This window comes from Canis aureus, chromosome 20, assembly GCF_053574225.1.
Source record: "Canis aureus isolate CA01 chromosome 20, VMU_Caureus_v.1.0, whole genome shotgun sequence".
Lineage (NCBI taxonomy): Eukaryota > Metazoa > Chordata > Mammalia > Carnivora > Canidae > Canis > Canis aureus.
Window position 1 is genome coordinate 19,752,805 of NC_135630.1, and position 21,123 is coordinate 19,773,927.

At 34.2% G+C, this 21,123-nt stretch overlaps 1 long non-coding RNA gene across 14 annotated transcripts in view; it reads left to right on the forward strand.

Annotated features, from left to right (window-relative positions):
• LOC144291523 (uncharacterized) overlaps nt 1-21,123 on the forward strand; it is a 777,143-nt gene that overhangs the window by 150,748 nt on the left and 605,272 nt on the right. Inside the window, exon 3 of one of the 14 annotated variants that reach the window (XR_013358835.1) lies at nt 17,202-17,304. The exons of the other annotated variants lie outside the window; for them this stretch is intronic. This is a non-coding gene — a long non-coding RNA (uncharacterized LOC144291523). The remainder of the gene's footprint in view (nt 1-17,201; nt 17,305-21,123) is intronic. 14 annotated transcript variants of the gene reach the window in all.

Here is a 21,123-nt window from a genome sequence, read left to right on the forward strand (position 1 = left end):
ATTTTTATCACAAATGTTGCAAAGCTGTAAATATATACCTATCATATATCTTGAGTTTCAATAAACTACTTGCCCATTGTCTAATGCAAACCTGCTTGGGGCAGCCCAGGTGGCTCAGAGGTTTAGCGCCGCCTTCAGCTCAGGGCCAGATCTTGGAGACCTGGGATCAAGTCCCACGTCGGGCTCCCTGCATGGAGCCTGCTTCTCCCTCTGCCTGTGTCTCTGCCTCTCTCTCTCCCTCTCTGTGTGTCTGTCATGAATAAATAAATTTTAAAAATCTTAAAAAAAAAAAAGAAAACCTGCTTGAAAGGTGTAGAAACTGAAATCTGAATGACATCTTACAAACTCCTGCTACAGTATCACAGAATTTCCACATATATTTTTAAAAATACGTATCCTATCTATTCTATTTTTCTAAAGACTAGCTTAAATTGAACTCTGTGCCTAAAAGAATACTAATACTGTTGTACTTTGCTTTTTTTTCCCCCCCGGTGTCATTCCATATTTTGTCATCAAGGACATCTATCTCCTATTACTGAATATCTTTGCGAAAGTAAACAATATAAGAAGAAAATTCATTTGACTTAACAAGTGTTTGACTGATTTAAAAACATAAGACTCAGAGTTTCTTAGGCTTTTGATTCTTTTCAAGAATGGTACTTTGTAAAACAATACTAGCAAATCAGGTGTTAAACCAGGAAGTGACATAAAGGGTGTCCAATATGTATTTCCCTTTCATAGCATTCCTAGAAATAGCTAAAACATTGGACAGCATTGGGGCACCTGGGTGGCTCAGCCAGTTGAGCGTCCAACTCTTGATTCTTAGCTCAGGTCATACATGATCTTGGGGTCTGGGATTGAGCCTTATGCAGACTCCATGCTGGACATAGAGCCTGCTTAAGATTCATTCTCTCTCTCTCTCTCTTTCTCTCACTCTCTTACTCCTTCCTTTCTTCTACTCCTCTTATACCTCTCTCTCTCAAATGAATAAATCTTTAAAAAATAAATAAAATGTTGGATAACATTGAATTATATTAAGAAATCAAAATATAGGGCATGTATCAAACCTCATATGGTTAACATTTTGAAAAATCTAATTTCCTGACAAACACTAACATTTCATTTCTTTTTTCTGGGCTATAATAAAACCCTTCTTACTTCTGTAAAGATCTTGCCCTGCCAATTTGCTCATTCTTTCATCCTTACTGAAGCCATTTGCAAACTCATTTGGGTATAGGCAAGAACTTCCAAAATCTCTCCAGTTTAAACAAGCATTTCTTCATCCCCATCTGGAGCTAACCTTTTTTATAAACACATCACTATGTCTCTATAAATTATTGGGGACATTTTAGAGTGATGACTCAATATATTGTCTCATATAGCATTTTTATAATGCAGTGTGAAGCAGATACTTCTCCCCCCATTATCTTTTCATAGTCTTGATTGATTTAAAGAGTTCTGTAGTACATCCCTCCTGAACAGGATAGAAAGAGGGTCTCCCACTCTTCTCACAAATTATTACCTTAACCTGGCCTCATACTGCTCAATTTTAAGTATTAGCTATCCAAAATATTCAGTATCCTTTTTGAGGATAAGTAAGGAAATTTACATAATAAAGTATTGACTGATAACTTTAGAAACACTGTGCTAACTTAAGAATGACATTTCTTTGTTTTGCAATAATTAAGACATCACTGGAAATGGCTCTTGTGGAATGCTGCATCTTTCAGCTTTTTGGACTATATATTACTTTATTTCTCCTGGCTCGGTTCCTTATGTTAACAGTTTTACAACTGGTTGTTGAAAATGGCTATTTGTGTATAGTATGGTCATATATAAAAGCAGTACTGAAAGCTGCTGCTTTAAATTCTGAACTTATTTGGTTGACCTATTTTCTGTTTGGTTTAGACTTCCACTCAGACTTCTTGGATGATTTTTTTTCATTCAGTGATGACTTTATCTACTTTTTATAATTTTTAAGAATTAATTAATTAATTAATTAATTGTGGGGTGGTGCAGAGAAGGAAGGGGAAGGAAGAGGGAAAGAATCCAAAATAGAGCCTGTGCTGAGTGCAAGCCCCACACAGGATTGCATCTCATGACCCTGACATCATGCCTTGAGCCAAAACCAAGACTTGGACACCAGCCTGACTGAGCCACCCAGGCACCCCCGCTATTTATTAATGATACCAAAAAGACAAGATTTCTACAAAATTGTGGAAGAAGTAAGTCATTCTTCATTCTAAGGGCATTGATTTTTAGAATATTCTCAATACTGATAATACAGATCATTTTTGTTTCATGCTCCAAACCGAATTATTTAGCTTTCTCTATATCTAGCAAAGTCAAGTCTCTGATACATGTTGGATTGGATGGAAAATTGGATTGATCAACTCAAATTCACTACTAGAAGTCATACATATGCATATATAACACATACTGTACAATCAAGTTTTATGACCTTCTTAGCATGAATCAATGAAAGGGAAAAAACCCTATGCAGAAGCCAAAGGTAATATGATTAGGTAGATGCTACATCACAGTAACTTTTCAAATATTTCCTATTTATTTTAACTCTACTCTTATATAAAACTTCTCTTTTCAAAGTAGAGCATGAACTTGGCTAGTGGCACAGTATGCGGTACAGTAGCAGAAGCACTAGTAACCATGACAGTCTTCTAAAATGTTAATTTTATAAAACAGTAAATAATTTTAATCACTGACATGTTATAGATATAATGAAAAGCTTATTAACAATCTTCACATATAAACTTGTGACTTCAAAGAAATCTCCTGACTTTCACAGTCCATCTCAGAAGATGTCTCTCTTTTTTTTATCCTTAGAGGCACTTAAGTGAACCAGTTTACCAAACAAGTATCTGAATTGTCTCCACTGAAAGTAGCTGATATAGCTGATATATTTTGATTTGAAGTGATTCCCCATCTGAAAAGAACTTGTTTGCTTTTAATTTTATTTATTTATTTATTTATTTATTTATTTATTTATTTATTTATTTTTGCTTTTAATTTTAACACAAATATTTAGAATGATTTCAATCTGAGTTTTCCAATAGACTTTTAAAATGTGAATATACCATTAGGAAAGGATGATCAATTAATTTGCTATTTTTATCACAACTTGTGCTTTCAACAGATAAACAACTACATAAGGTTTTAAGAAAAAATAATTGTGAAATATCTATGTAGGCAAGATAGTATGTCAGTAATTATGTGGAACACCCTGATTCTCTCCCCATCACAAACACTCATACATATATATACTAGTAATAAGGATAGTCATATGGCACTGAATAACTAAAGGATTATATAAAAAATACCGATAATCTTGGGGGTGACTGGGTGGCTCAGTGGGTTAAGGAACTGACTCTTGACTTCAGTTCAGGTCATGATCTCAGAGTCCCAGGATCAAGCCCTTGTTGGATTCTACACGGAGTGTGCAGCCTGTTTAAGATTCTCTCTCCCTCTGCCCCTCTTCCCACTTGCATTCTCTCTCTCTCTCTCTCTCTCTCACACACACACACACACACACACTCATATTGATAATCTCATGAAGTAGAAGGTATAACTAATTGGTTGTTCAGCGTTGAAGATAAAGGTGCCCTAGTATTCACTGGTGGGAAGCAAAAACGACATTTTTGTCCAATCTGAAATGTATCATAAATTGATTCTTTCAAGAGAGTTAAGTTTGCCAAGTTGTGTGGAACTAGGTGCAGGCCTTATAGTCTAACGCATCCTGGGAGCAATTTGGGCGCTTCTCTTATGGCTCTTAGTTCCCTCGCTACATACAGATTTAAGGCTAAGAATTTTTCAAAAGCCTAGCCTAGTGCCTTGACCTAGAAACTACTTAATTACATTTAAATCTTTTCTTACCTCTCCTCTTATACATTTTGATAATTTACTACTAGGTTGACAGTAATAATGCCACTGGCCAAAAAGATTTATAATGAAATTATGCCACTGCTCCCCTACTTTGTAGTAAGTGGAACATGTTCAACTAGTTCACATAATCAAAAAGATTTACTGCTACACATTTGTGTGCAGTAATGCTTTTTCACTCTGAGTTTTTCTTGTTTTTATCTGAGGTCTCTGCCTGTACTGAGTCAATTTTATTATCATTACCAGTACTTTCAATCTTTTGGCAACATCTTGGTAGGCTCAGGGAGGGCAGCCAACCAGCAGAAGAAAGCAAAGACAGAAACAGGAGTTGGTGGGGAGGGTTGAGGGAAGAGGGACCAGGAGTTCAGCCAACCAGTCAGCCAGGGGGACTCAGCTAGTTCCAAGAGGTCAGGCATCAGTCAGCCAATGTTTGATAAACAAATGAACTCAGCTACTAGCTTCAGACAGCTTCATTCTACTGAGTTCCATCTTGGGAGAGAGTTGACCTGACTCTTCCTTAAGTTCCAGAGGGCCTTCCAACTAATCGCTGTGTTCTGGAGCCAAATTTTGAAGAGCATTACATATATGGCAGAAATTATGTCCTTTTCATCTGTGTGGGGAAGATAAAAATATGAAACAAAATTCAAAGGCATTATCCTATTTGCCAAATCTCCTGATCAATAATGGTGTAATCATATTCTAAATCTCACAGGACAAAACATATGGTTGAATTTTTATTATTTTCACTTATTATTTTTAATTTGCTTCTTTATGTTTTAGAATAGTATAAAATTTACATTCAATTTTCCAGATGGTCCAAAGAACTAGATTCCTCTCCCAAAGTTATCCCATGTTCTACAGTCTCTAATTAACACAATACTTCATATTGTTCTCTCTTTCTTCCTCCAAAACAAAATTTTCCTATGTTGTCATCATACAGGTCTCTCGATCAAGAAATCAGCATTGATATAACATTGTCATTCAGTTTCACCAACTATCTTATTAATGTCTCTTTTTCCTTACTTGTCCAGGATCTTATTCAGAAAGGGATGGTGCAATTAGCTGTCATGTCTCATCAATTTTCTTTGCATTACTCCTCAGTCTTTCTTTGCCTCTCATATTCTTCATAGTCTTGAGGAATGCAATCATTTAATTCTACCAGGTGATCTCAACGTGTGTCCCACTGATGTTTCCCCAGGCCATACTTTTTGGCTGAAACATCACAGAAATGATGGAGACACATGATGTCAGCTTGCCCTATGACTTGTGATATTAACTTCTGTTACTTACACTAGTTACTATCAATCTTTTTTTTTTTTCCAGTATAGTCATTATTTTCCCGAAGACTAATATGTTGGGGGTGTTATTCCAATATTTCCTAATATACTGTGTCTCATCAAACTTCTAGCCACTGGTTTTAGCATCTATTGATAATCCTTAGGTTTATCAGTTACTACTATGATGGTTACCAAATGATGAATATCTATTTTGTTCATTCTTTCTACATTGATTAGTTAGAACTCTACTGTTTTTTTTTTTTTTTTTAGTATTTTGTGATTGAGATCCTTTTCCTTTGTAAAGTAGGGATTGATAATATGATTTCAAAATTTTTGAAATCAATGAAAGGAGCAATTATATTTTTAAATTTAAATAATTAGTATACTAACTTCATATTCTATAGAGTATCCCTAAGAAGGAAACAAAACAAAACAAATGATTACTTAAATTTAAGTGAATTAAAACTGATACATAATGAAAAAATTCTCAAAAATACCAAATAAAAATAAAAACATAAAGAGTCCAGCAAATGAATTTTGGACATTGAGTGTATTCATAACTATAACAGAAAGTTATAAACTGTAGATCATGCTACATACCATATCATATCATACCATGCTACATATCATGTAGATCATGATCATACCATCATTTGACACATTTTGGTGGTAAGTCAAATGAAATATGTGCATTTTAATCTGATATGTGTAATGATATACATAATTATGGTATTTTTTAATTTAGGTGTTCATCATTGACATAAACTCAATTGATGATATTGTAAAGTAAATGAATATATGTAATATGAATATGTATAAATATATATATTTTTCCTTTTCTCATAAGTCCTTCAATAATAGTCACTTTGTTTCTTGGTATGACATACCATTTGATATTCATTCAACACATATTCACACACAAAGAATAGATGCCCAGGATACTATGTGGTAAAACCCTAGATCTGGCACTCTAGTAGATGAAGTTTCCATTATTTCTTATTTTCTTTCATCTGGGTAATTCTTTATGATGGTTTTTCTTCTTTCTTACCATATATATTTCCCTCTCCATCTTCTTGCTTTTTCTTTTGGACAAAGACCACATGTAGAAAAGAGAAACTTAAAAAAAAAAAAAAGAGAAACTTTTTCTGATTAGAAATCATTTATTAGCATGACATCTGCTTATAGCCTAAATTTAGATATAAATCTAGAAAGATATGTGATATATACACAATGCTCAGTCTCAGTTAGCTTGAAGGTATTGATAATTATATAATTCTGTATGATCTGGAAAAATATTATACAGCTTATATGAGTCTACTAACATTAGAAAAAGAAGTTACCACCAATAAGAAGCCTAGTTATATATCTAGGGCTATGAGTTGGAGAAACCAAGTAGGGAACATTTAGTAAGCTGTGAGAGGCCTAACGGAGCCTTTTGGTAAGAGATTATCAGAGTTGCTAGGTTGATTTGATAGGGCCTAAAATTAGTGAAAGAAATGACGTAGGTGGTATTTTTAATATTATCCTCATCATTATTTTTATCCATGCCTTTGAATTTTTCTGCAAATGAAGCATAACCTTCTTTACCTTTTATCATGGTAGCAAAATGATTATTTGAACCACTATTGTATATGATATAATCCATTACCTGGCTCTTCCAAAATTGAACTCAGTTCCTGGTAACAATCCATTTTCACAATAACAGTCTATATAACAGAGACCAAATGCATTAGCATCAGTAGTCTCAGTAATCTTTTCTTGGCCTAACTTCATTGGCCCACATGCAAGGTTAACTGAGGGATAATTTCACAGAGAAATTTAGAAATAGTCAAAATTTCATGAATCTTTTATTGAGCTTATTATGGAATTGAAACATATTAAGAAGACTGGAAGACTATAAGAGAATTGGAATTGGAAATATTATCTAGGGCAGCCAGGGTGGCTCAGCGGTTTAGCGCCACCTTCAGCCCAGGGCCTGGTCCTGGAGACCCAGGATTGAGTCCCACATCAGGCTCTCTGCATGGAACCTGCTTCTCCCTCTGCCTGTGTCTCTGCCTGTGTGTGTGTGTGTGTGTGTGTGTGTGTGTGTGTGTCATGAATAAATAAATAAATAAAATCTTTTAAAAAAAGAGAAAAGATTATCTATATAAGATCTATCTACTTATACCTTTTAATTGTGTTCATGTTATCATTGTTAGGGAATAAATAGGTTGTATGAAAAATAGTATTTTAATGTAGAAATGTATTCCAAAGTTGGTTTCAGTGTTTCTTTTTAAACAACTGCTTGTCATATACTTACATCTACCTAAAAAATCCCATCTAATATTCCATTTAAGATGTTAAAATCCTTGGTTATGCATTTCCCATTAATACCAATTGATTATCTACAAAATATTTTTATTGGTAGCAAATTTCTCTTGGTTTCCTCAAATATTGTTTTTTTATATTTTAGCAAAATGGACTCTATTAGCAAAAACATAAATGGCCTTCTTTCTAATTTCTTGGATTTCCAGTTAGCTACTTTTATTTCTTCAAGATCTGTCTATTCTTGGCTATGATAATTGGATTTCTTGTCTTGTGACATACTTTCTTTAGGTAGTCTTTAGTTTTATCATCTTTATCTGACTCCTATTTCCCTCCTTTCTCTTCCTACATGGACATGTGTGTATGCACATACTATACTCTACCATTACCATTACCATCAATAAGGCAACAATAAAACATAGGGCAATAAGAAGTATTTCCAAACAGTGAATAAAGAGAGCTTGAACACTGGAAGTACTTAATATATGTTGGATACTGAATACATAATTTTTCTGACTTCAAGTTAATCTATCAATAATCATCTAACTTAGGCTTACTTAAATTTCTTAGAGCTTTATTTCTTTATCTGTAACATGATGGGAATTGTCCTTTTATTCCTTCATAGTCCTTCCTTGGTTGTGAGGACCAAATAAAATAGTAAGAAACACTCTGAAAATTGTCTATTACTTAAAACTAATTTTTATCATTATCATAATTATAAGAAAAGTGTAGTTCTAGTCATTGTAGGCCCATATGTAACTGAGTAGGTAATAGCTTGCCTAATTTGAAAGCAAGACCAAAGATTATATTTTAATTCCTGATGCCTTCTAATTTATGGTGATTTAAATGTAAAGTTTTAAAATGTAGTGGGGGTGCTTGGCTGGCTCAGTTGGTAGAGCATGTAACTCTTGATCTAGGAGTGGTGAGTTCAAGCCCCACTTTGGGCATAAAGTTTACTTAAAAATAAAATTTATAAGAAAATGGTTTGAAATAAAAGATGTACTTTTTGTCACATGAATGTTAGAATAACTCTGGAATCTTTGAGATAAAATAATTCTTCATAAAAAAAAAATAATTCTTCATGATTTATCTCCAAGGTCACAGTTTCTAAAAATAGTTTTAAAACTTCATTTTATATGTACAGCTATAATAGAAAATGTGGAATTGTAGTCAGTAGCAGTTTTATTCTGGATTACATTATTTCCTATTCTACTTTAAGAGCAATTTTCTAGATGAGCAGTGCTCACAAAGCATACTAAATTGTAACAAAGAAATCAAGGAAATAGGAAAATGGAAAATTTGATTCAAAATACTATTGACTAAAAAGAAAACTTATTACTTTAAGTTTGTTTTGGGCTCTTGGTCTTCTTGTTAACAAGGTAGAATTTTCTCTGCTATGTTTAAGTGAAAATTACTAATATTTTCTCTACATAGTACCATTGAAATTTCAAAGAGTTCATCTGGGATATTATTACATTTTTAATACAGAAAACTTGTTCTTACTCAGAATCTAAGAATATCTGATTTTTTTTCTGCAACAAATACAAAGTATGAATGATCATCTATGAGTTAACTAATAGTCATAGAAGTTTCCATTTCAAAATTTTTTTATAATTAGCTACGATATTTATTTTAAAACAACAAAGTGTATTTTCAAGGGATATATTTTATTAAACTTTGCCATTTTTGTACTATTTAAATATAACCAGTATGTTATCAGTTTAAAAGTATTAAAACTATTGAGCATTTCAAGTAAAACCTGTTGTTTATTTCATGTTTTTTAAAAATCTCTCTAGTTTTTTTTTTTTTTAATATCTTATTTATATGTTCATGAGAAACACTGAGAGAGAGGCAAATACATAGGCCAAGGGAGAAGCAGGCTCCCTGCAGGGAACCTGATGTGGGACTCAATCCCAGGACCCTGGGATCATGACCTGAGCCAAAGGCAGATGCTCAAGGCTGAGCCACCCAGGTGTCCCAATCTCCCTAGATTTCTATCTGAAGACCTCAGACACTCTGCAGAAGAGTGTGTGCCATTTCTAAATTCACAAAATAGAGATTGAAATAAATTGTCCTGTTTTTTATTACAACTGATGACTTGTAAACAGACATATTCACTATTTTAGAAAGTTATAAATTGTAAAAATGCCATTGGAAAATCTGTTATAAGAAATATTAAACACCACATTATCGCTTTCTCTTCTGACCATCTATTTCCTTTTTCTCATTGGTGTTCTGACTACTACAGGAAAGGTCTGTAAATTAGGCTTTGATTTTCTATATAGGACTTCCTAGAACTGATGTTATCCAGACTGACAATCTTGGCTTTTTATTTGGAGTCCTTAAACTGTTTACATTTAAAATATGTGGTTTTAAACCTACCATGTAATTATTTGTTTTCTATTAGCCCCATCTGGTCTATGTTATTTTTTCTCTCCTTTTCTCCTTCTTTTTGGATTAAGTATTTATTGTTGTTGTTGATGTTATTCCATTCTTTCCTCTTCATTTGGCTGAGCATTATACACTCTCTAGTTATTCTTTTTGTTGTTGCCAATGAGTGTACAAGAAACACTGTGACTTATATGAATTAAGTTTTTGGGCAATGTGAGGACCTTAGAACATTTGAAGTCCATTTTCACCTCCTGCCTTTTATTTTATTCCTTTCTTGTATTTTAAGTCTCTCTAATAATTCCCGTTCCACAACTTATTACTATCATGGTTTTACATGACTGTATTCATTTGTAACTACCAAATATCTATACTTTTTATCGTTTTATATTCCTTTCTTCATCTCTGCACTTCCAACTGTGATTCATTTTTCTTCTAATTGAAGAACTTCGTTTAATATTTACTTTATTACGTCTCTTCTGGTACTGAATCCTCTTAAAAGGTTTTGGTGCTGTTGCTATCTATATGTCCTTCCCCTCTTTTCTTCTCCAACTTTATTTTGAAAATATTCAGACCTAGAGAAAATTCGAAAATAGCACAACAAAATATATCTTTCACCTAGGGTTGACCTATTTTTAACATTTTGTTGCATTTACTTTCTTTCTCTACTGATATTTGTCTGTTGGACTGTCTGCCTCTCTCTCTGCCTATGCTTTTATTCTTCTTGCTGAACCATTTGAAAGTAATTTGCAGATATCATGACATTTCTCTGAATATTTTAACTTGCATATCCTAAGAACAAGGGCATTCTCCTTCGTAACTATAGCATTGATATAACCAAGAATATTTATTATCTTTAGCATCGATTCAATAACATAGTTTAAAATATAGTCCATTCTACAGTTCCTGTGATTTTTCCAAAAATGTTCCATTTAGAATATAGCCAGTATTGATACATTGCATTTGGTTTTATGTACCTACTCCTTTAGTTTGGAACAGTGATCTATATTTGTATGTCTTTTGTATGACTTTGTCATTTAAAAAAGTTAGATGTCTTTCTTATATTTTGGATTTAATGAATTGAATGAATTGTATCCTAATGATTATATTTAGATTAAAGAGTTTTGTCCAGAATTTTGCAACAATTATGTAATACTGTATACCTCTTGTATTACATCGATACTCTTTCATTCCATTTTTTTGATTACTTGGTTAAAACAGTGCTTGCTAGCACTTTCAATTGTAAATGCAATTCATTATCTATAGGATGGTATGTTGAAATTGTATTCTGTTCCCCAATATTCATTGAATGGCATTACATGCTTTGATGCTCCTTCATTGAACTCATTCTTACCATTTCTCTGTCATTTAATAGATTCATGGATTTTAAAAAAATATGTTGTGATATGCTATTGTCAGTATTCTTTTCTAATGCTGAGAAATGCCCCATATTTGGCTAGTGAAATAATACATTAGAGTTTAAACATCCTCATTTTGAAGATATACTTACTCTTTTAACAAAAACTTGGTATTTTTTCATTTATCTAATAGTAAGAATTCTGCTATGTGTGTGGAGATATCTTACTGTGGATTTCATTTGCATTTCTCTGATTGGATATGAAATTGAGCACATTTTGATATGAAAAATATCAATTTAGATATTGTATTCTATGAACTGCCTATTCAAGTCTTTTGTACCTTTTTAAAAAATTGTTTGTTTTGTTAATTTATAAGAATTGCTTATTCCTTACATTCTGTGTGCAAGTTTTTCATCAGACATATGCATTGCAACCATCTTCTTCCATTCTTTTGTTGTTTTCACTCTCTTAATGTTTTCTTTTGATAAATACAAGTGTCTAAGTGCCAAATGTTAGATGAGTATAGAGCAAACAAAACTCTCTTACATTGCTGGTAGGAGTATAAATTTATACAACTGTTTTTGAAAACTTTGGCACTGTCTACCAAAATGAAGATATAAATACCCTGTGACACATCATCCTAATCCTAGTTATAAACTTTTGAGAAATGCATATATATTTTTACCAAAGGGCATATGAAAACTGTTTAGAATGGACCAAAATGTCAGCCTCAACATCTCTGAGCTTTCCTTCCCCACTCCCCCATAATCATGGCCCCTCAAATTGCTACTGCATTAGTAGTGGTCCAGTACTTCCAAACAGATTTAAAATACTTTCCAGTTTTTCTAGTTACTCTTGGCAGAAGATTAGTCTGCAGCACACTACTCAGTCATTATCAGAAGCAGAAATCTTAAAGTGATATTATGTATGTTTCACATATCTAGTCCTAAATCATTAAGTAGGATCATTAAGTTAGAGTAAGAAAAGACTCTAATAAAAGAGCAGCTTTTATTGCTATAAGTTGTAGATATAAATGCAGAGTTTCTGAGTTCAGACTTAATTTCCATGTGCCTTTTGTATAGTATCAGCACTAATAAAAACTGGGTGGTCAGGGTTTTCAGCTTTCTTAGGGATTCAGAGTCAACCTCTAGCCTGTCTGATTATTTTACAGCATTGACTTGCTGGTGGGTCTGGGATCTCTGGGAGTGTTACTGCTATTGTGTGTTCACTGTTCCAGAAGTTCAGTGCTCTGCCTTGAAAGCAAGAGCTTCGGTCTCATTGCTCCTTTCTAGCTGTGTTGATCATTTTCTCTATGTGACACCAAAAGGGCCATTTCAGATAGGTTTGTCAACACAATAATTTCCAGAATATTGATGTTAATTAATACATATACGTAACAAGTAACAGTTATTATTATTAGTACCCAAAATATTCAGTGATTAAACATATTCAATTGAAGTCTCTAGGAGAAACATAAACATTTTACTTTCCTTGAAACAGAACATTTTTGTCTCTTGAGATTTAGAAAAATAGGGTTCCTACATTTTTCAAGATTTTATAATCTGCTGATTTGCTTTGAGAAAAAAATTTTGGGATTCCCCAGTGTGCCTTTTAAATGTTAAAATGTTGAAGTCAGTAGGACTGGACCAAGTAGAAAAGCAAACATCAAATACTGCTGAAATGAGTCTTGCCAAGGGATGATCTGGATGACCTAATATGGGGTTTTGCCATCACTAACACCTAAGACTTGAGGGACTTTTCGATTAACTACATTGGAGCAGAGACCTAGCTGTCTTCATTGGAAATTTCTGTGTCTGGTGGGGTATAAGGTCACATAGTTACTTCATCAAGTAGTGTTTTACAAAGGGAAGGTGGAGAGATGCAGCATAGGCCAACAATAATCTAAAATAAAGGCTAATCATTATATACCGCTAGCAAGTCCTGTTACATTTAAACTTAGATACAGATAAATTCACCAAATTCTCTATTCTTCTCTTTGGTACAATACTCAGAATGTGTTAAAATGTATTTGCAACTTAGTTGGCAAAACTAGGAAAATGTGAACTTTCATGGATGATTGAAGAATAAAGTTGTACAGCCCAACAAATGGCAATTTGACAATGAAGTAACCTCCTTCTGTATCATCTGTGATATTATGTGGAATGAAACATAATGATGTTGGCCATTGGCTCTCAAGTGAGAGTCGACTATATATTCTTCCCTGCTTGGGGAATAGGGTGAGATTAGGAATTGAAAGTCTGATAGGCACTTGGGACTATCACAGGGAAGTTCAGTAGTGCTTTCTTATCCATGGGGGATACATTCCAAGACTCCAGTAAATGCCTGAATCTTCAGATAATACCAAACCCTATAAATATTATGTTTTTTTCCTATATATAAATAGCTATGATAAAATTTAATTTATAAATTAGGCATGGTAAGAAATTAACAGCAATAGCTAATAATAAAATAGAACAATTAAAATAATATGTTGTAATAAGAGTTGTGTGAATGTGGTCCCTCTCTCCCTCCCTATCCTTCAAAAATCTTACTGTACTGTATTCACCTTTCTTTTGCAATGATGTAAGATGATAAAATTCCTATGTGATGAGATGAAGTAGGGTGAATGGGTAGGCATTGTGATGTAGCATTGGGCTACTATCGACCTTGTGACAATGTGTCAGAAGGAGGGTCATCTGCTTCTGGACCCATAGTTGACCATGGGTAACTAAAACTGTGGGAAGCAAAACCATGGATAAGAAGACTACTGTATAATTGCCTGCTTTTTTGTGATAATTCTTCTGTTTTCCACATATACAAAACAATTACATGGAAACACTTTTTGTTTTTTTTGCTGAAAGACTGAAAAATCCTGGTTTACATTAACTTGCAAAAACACAACACTGACATTTTATACAGTTGAATTTTGGGTCCCTGGTGTGGTGTTACAGGAGTTCATGTATTGAAAAACAAAAGAATATACATATACATGCACACACTCACATATATATATATGTGATATATAAATATATATATTTTGTAAACAATTTTATTTTTTGAAATTTAATCTATAGATATTCTTCCACTCTATAAATGCCAATTATTAAAGGTTACTCTTTGAAACTTTATTGATAATAGAAAAAGACTAGAAAAAGTACACATTTTTAGCAATAGATCATTGATTAGATATGGTATGAGGTATATAAGATATACCTATAAAAGAGATTATTAAAATAAAATGACTATTTAAAAAACAGTACATTTATTGTGATGAACAATGAATAATGTATTGAATTGTAGGATCATTATATTATATACCTGAAGCTAATATAATGCTGTCCATTAATAAATTTTAAAAATAAAAATAAAACAATGCCAAGTTATTTCTGTAAAGAACATCAATTTCAATAAAATACAAGTCAGCAAGATAAAAGATTAAAAAATAAAAGAGAGATTATGTACTGAAAAGTAACTCTCTTGAACTGTTTATAACATGTTCCTTTTATATTAAGAATTCCATATATACATCTGTATATGTAATGAGAAATTATGGAAGGAGAATTAGAAACTCCGGAGAGTGACTTCCCAAGGTGGGGACAAGAGTGAGGTGGCACAGTGATGGTAGAAAAGCTTTGCATGCCTTTCTATATTTTTTTGGAATCATGCAAATATAGTACTTCTGAAAATAATATTTAAATGGAAGCCACAAAGGGAAGACCAACTATAATTTATATATAAGAAATCTAGCAACAATGATTAGATTGATTTTGTGGGGTTTTTTTTTGGGGGGTGGGGTTTTTTAAAGATTTATTTATTTATTCATGAGACACACACACACACACACAGAGGCAGAGAATAGGCAGAGGGAGAAGCAGGCTCCATGCAGGGAATCAGATACTGGGACTCCGGGATCATGCCCTTGAAGGCAGAGGCTCAACCACTGAGCCACCCAGGCATTCCTGATTAGATTGATTTTGAATTGTGCCAGAGTATTAGTTATTTTTCACTCTTTTGTACTTGATAGATTTGTCGGATTATCTATTTTGTCTTAAAGATATATCTCACAAATTGCAATGCTGACAAAATCCCATACCTTACAAAGATCAAATTCCCTGCTTTTTCTTTGTAAGAACATACATGGTCAGAACACTGTATTTCTTTTTTTTTTTTTTTAAGGTTTTATTTATTTGAGAGAGAGCGAGAGAGAGCACATGCACAAGCAGGGGGGAGGGGCAGAGGGAGAAAGAGAAGCTGACTCCCTGTTGAGGAGGGAGACCCACCCAGGACTCCATTCTAGGACCCTGGGGATCAGGACCCGAGCCCAAGGCAGATGCTTAGCTGACTGAGCTACTCAGGTGTGCAGAACAATGTATTTTCAATAGTCTGTTTTTAGTGTAGTATCAAATGGCATACTGGATATACACATTTTTTGCATCACAAAATGAAATACGATAGCTGTGACCCTTCAATTTACATTTTTTGCAATCACGGAGCAGCTTGCAGCATTCTATCCAATCTTTTTCCTGGTTCCCTAATGTGATTAGCTAATTTAAAAATGTTGGTTTAATCCTTGTCTGTGTATTCCATGAATGGTGATACGACAATATATATTATATGTATATCTGCCTATCCGTCCATCTATAGATATATATGTAAATCTTACTTATATGTATATTTGCTTCAAACTTACGGTGCATAAATAGGACTTTAAAATACATTTCGTGTAATGGTATTTAAATGAACGTCATTCCTGATGAAAGAATTCTCCTTGGGAAATTTACATATATATTCTGGTCTTTCCTTAATACATACCTATAGACTCCTCTTAAAATTATCCTTAGAGACGTCTTAAGAGACTCTTTTTAGAATGAAGTTTAACATCTTCTAGTCACATATATTTTGCATCCAAAATAGTATTATTCTGCTGATGACTGAATTGGTTTGCTAGAGCTGCCATAACAAATACCACACAGTGGGTGACTTAACAACAGGAATTAATTTTCTCACAGTTCTTGAGGTTACCAACCTGAGATCAGGGTATTGGCAGGGTAGGTATATCCTGAGGATTCTCTCTTTTGGCTTGTGGATGACTGACTGTCCCTCCTCCCTTAACAGGGTCTTCCTTCTGTATGTGTCTGTTTCCAAATCTCTTCTTACAAGGACACCAGTCCTGTTGGATTAGATCCACCTCAATAAACTTATTTTAACTTAATTACCTCTTTAAAGGTCTTATCTCTCAATACTGTTACATTTTGAGATACTTGGGGTTAGGACTTTAACATATAAATTTGTAAGGGGGGCGACATAATTCAAATCATAATGATTTACCTTACCTACCACCTTAATTCAAGCAGCTTCTTGCTGTTTCCAAAAATCAAATCGATCCTCAAAGGATGGAATTTTGGCACTCCAATCAAGGTTCTTCAAAGATTGAGACACTTATTTAGGCCATCCTACTAAAAATTATTTTGAGCAATGCCATCTCATTAGAATAAAGGCAAAAATCTCTCAAAATGAACATTCATTTGCATGTAACTATTATTACTCAAAGTTTGACCATAATAACAAAACACTTTCAAGAAAGAAGAGGTTTAATACAGATAATTGATTAATACACGGAGTTAGGTACTTCCAAAGTTGATGGGAGGGCTGTTGAATCAAATGTCTACGAACACAACAGGTTGCTCCCAGGTTTGCTCTGCTTCAGGCAATCCGGAAGGTAATGGCACTGTCCTAGTCTGTCACTGGAAGTAACAGTTGCTGTTACCCACAACTATCCGAAGCAAGTCAGTGGGTGGATGATTTCTAGAACAGAGGCTGCAGGAGGTAGCGGAGGTACAACCCCAGATGGGCTGAATACCACGAGCAGGACAGCAGTGCTGCAGGCAGAAAGTGGAGGAAGTGGCTTCCATTACACTTGCAGAATCTTATTCACATTCTTCTCACTGACTGAATCTAAATCTGATTTCTCTTCCAGCAAGGCTGCCTAGGAAATGTGTATCCAGTATTACAGACCTGTGATTCAGGGTAGAGAAAATCAGACAGTGAATACTTGGGAACAGACAAGCTGGCAAGCTTTGGTATGTTAATTAATAATTAAATCCTTACACGATGACCATAATTTATATTCACATTTTGAGAGGAAAAAATAGCACATCGAACACGACTTTCCCATTTCCCGATATGCGTAATTTATTTGCAATCTCAGGACACTTGTCTGTATTCAGCAGATGTTTTAAAACAAAAGATGTTTTAAAAAGATTCAGTGAAGACTGGAAGATTTATTTCAAAAATCAGTGCAATGTGTATTTGAATTTTCCTCAATTATTGCAGCTGTTATTACCAACTATTGGAATTAAGGCTTTAAGAAAGTAACTTCATTTTTTAAATAATTTCGATCCAGGCGCTAAGAATCCGCTAGAAAATATGCTTCCTTTTGATGAGTTTTTGATTAGTAGAAGTCAGAAAAACTTCTGAATGGTGCAAATACAATATGTCCTTAATTTTGCTTTCTCTTGGGTTACAACACAGCTTTACTTCATTCTGTTCTCTTAATCTACTATTGAAAGTAATTCTGGATATCTTTATTATAATAATTATTCTTTACTTATTTTCCATAGTTTCAACAAACTCTTCATATTATCACAAAACACAAGAAAACAAAACACCAGACTTCTCTTCCAGAAGAAGCTTCTGCTTGTGTAAAATGAGTCTAGTGGCTCTGGAGGGAGGGTGCAGGGAGGTGATAAGGAAAGTAGAAAAAGAGTTGTGAAACATGATTCATTTCTCCTAAGATTTTTTCCAACTCTCATTGCCTAATTTTCCATACTTCTGTTTGATCTTACCTACGAGGATATCTGCTGATGGTAGTATGGAAACGGAGAACCCATATAGAGATATATAAGTTGGTCATTTTGAAAGCTTTTAGATGATGTGACTAAAAAGTGGAAGTTTCTGCCAACCTCACACCTTTGCGTGATTCCATAATTTCTTGTTATGGTTAGCTTGGTAGGCATGAAAAAATACCTTCTCTGCTCAGTGAAATATTACCAGCTCCCAGAGTGTGTGCTACTTTAGATGAAGATAATATACAAAAGATATTGCCAAATGTTCTCCTCCAAGATAGGAACAAAGTGCTTCTGAGACAGATGCAATCTCATTATAAACAACAACTTGGATTGGGGATATAGAAAACTGAAGTTCCTTTGCAATGGATCATTAAGGCCCTGACCATATACAGGTACATGGAATTCATAACTGGTGTTGCTAACGTTTAAGCATTTAATTTAGAAGTTTCTTTGCACTTTAAAGAAACAAACAATCCAATCATGAAATGGGCAAAAGACATGAAGAGAAATCTCACAGAGGAAGACATAGACATGGCCAACATGCACATGAGAAAATGCTCTGCATCACTTGCCATCAGGGAAATACAAATCAAAACCACAATGAGATACCACCTCACACCAGTGAGAATGGGGAAAATTAACAAGGCAGGAAACAACAAATGTTGGAGAGGATGTGGAGAAAAGGGAACCCTCATACACTGTTGGTGGGAATGTGAACTGGTGCAGCCACTCTGGAAAACTGTGTGGACGTTCCTCAAAGAGTTAAAAATAGACCTGCCCTACGACCCAGCAATTGCACTGCTGGGGATTTACCCCAAAGATACAGATGCAGTGAAACGCCGGGACACCTGCACCCCGATGTTTATAGCAGCAATGGCCACAATAGCCAAACTGTGGAAGGAGCCTCGGTGTCCAACGAAAGATGAATGGACAAAGAAGATGTGGTTTATGTATACAATGGAATATTACTCAGCTATTAGAAATGACAAATACCCACCATTTGCTTCAACGTGGATGGAACTGGAGGGTATTATGCTGAGTGAAGTAAGCCAGTCGGAGAAGGACAAACATTATATGTTCTCATTCATTTGGGGAATATAAATAATAGTGAAAGGGAATATAAGGGAAGGGGGAAGAAATGTGTGGGAAATATCAGAAAGGGAGACAGAACGTAAAGACTGCTAACTCTGGGAAACGAACTAGGGGTGTTGGAAGGGGAGGAGGGCGGGGGGTGGGAGTGAATGGGTGACGGGCACTGGGGGTTATTCTGTATGTTAGTAAATTGAACACCAATAAAAAAAAAATACCTTCAGGAAAAAAAAAAAAATTTGGGTTATTTACCCAAGGAAAATAAAGATATTAATTCAAAAAAAAAAAAAAAAAGAAGTTTCTTTGCACTTTAAAAGTGATATTGCATTGTCATAGTAGTATAAGAATTAATTGCTCATGTTTCCTATTGTAATAAATAGATATGAACTTCACAATAACTAATTTTCTTTTAACTTGGTTGTGAAACACGAATATTTAAATACTGATGTCATTTTGTAAACATAGCTGCCTTTCCTAATGCCATAGAAAGCGTCTGTACAATATTTTCATTTTGCTTTGTTCACACAGGAAAAGAAAGAAAGGCAAAAAAAAAAAGGTAAGGAAAAGAAAAAGCAAATTATTTAATCATATTTTGAAAACAGAGATGTATGAAGTTCTCATTTCTAATTTTGGCCAGTCTATTGAATGGAATTAACCATTCTTTCTACTTTCATTTTGAGAATCTATTATTATTTATATTTTTATGAAGAAATATTAAGAAAACATCAGTACCAGGATAACTGGGTGGCTCAATTGGCATCTGCCTTCAGCTCAGGTCATGATCTCAGGGTCCTGGGATTGAGCCCCGCATTGGGCTCCCTGCTCAGTGAGGAGCCTGCTTCTCTGTCTGTCCACCCCCACTCACACTCTCTCTCTTTTTCTCTCTTTCTCTCATAAATAAAATCTCAAAAAAAAAAAAAAAAGAAGTAAGAAGAAAACAACAGTAACAGGGGTGTCTGGGTGTCTCAGTCCATTGAGTGTCAGATTCTTGGTTTCTGCTCATGTCATGATCTCAGGGTCAGAAGATCAAGCCCCATATGGGGCTCCATGCTCAGCAAGGAGTCCGCTTCTCTCTCTCCCACCTCTTCTGCCCCTCCCTACCTCTTCACTTGCTTGTGCTCTTTCTCTCTCTTTATCTAAAATAAATAAATAAATAAAATCTAAAAAGAAGAAAACATCAGCACCATTTAGCATAATACAGAGAAGGAATATGTATCATATGCAATAACATCTGTACTATTTTCAGAAGAAAAAATGGGTATAAATGAGATTTTTAAACAGATTAACTTTATATAATAGAACTGAAGCCTATAATTTCATAACACTTTTTCATTTAAAAGAGAAAGCAAAGCGGCCCCTGGGTGGCTCAGTAGGTTAAGTGTCTGACTCTCAGTTTCAGCTCAGGTCCTGATCTCAGGGTTGTGAGATGGAACCCGGGTTGTTCCACGAACTCAGAGAGGAATCTGCTTTAAGATTCCCTCCCTCTGCCCCTCCCTCCACTCTCCTGTGTGCATGTGTGCACGTGAGTATTCTCTCCCTCTCTCAAATAAATAAATAAATCTTTAAAAAAATAAAAGGGAAAGTAAAATCTCTATATAGAAGATAATACTGTGATATTTTTAGCCATTGCACATTACATCACTGTTATTCCCTGCTGACTCAGAAAAGATATTTTAAACGTTTAATATATGGTCAACTATCATGCACAGTGATTTATTTTTAAAGATTGCTTTGGCTATCCAGTAGTCCTTTTCTACGTGCATTTAGAATCAGATCATCCACTTATGAATAAAAAGCAGTTGGAATTTTAATATGGATTACCTTGAATTTGCAAAGCCTGATATTTGGGGAGTATCGCCATCTTAACAATATTAAACTCTTCCAATTTATAAATATGGAAGCTCTTTCCACTTACTTGGATTACTTTTAATTTCTTTCAACAATGTTTTGTAGCTTTAGTCT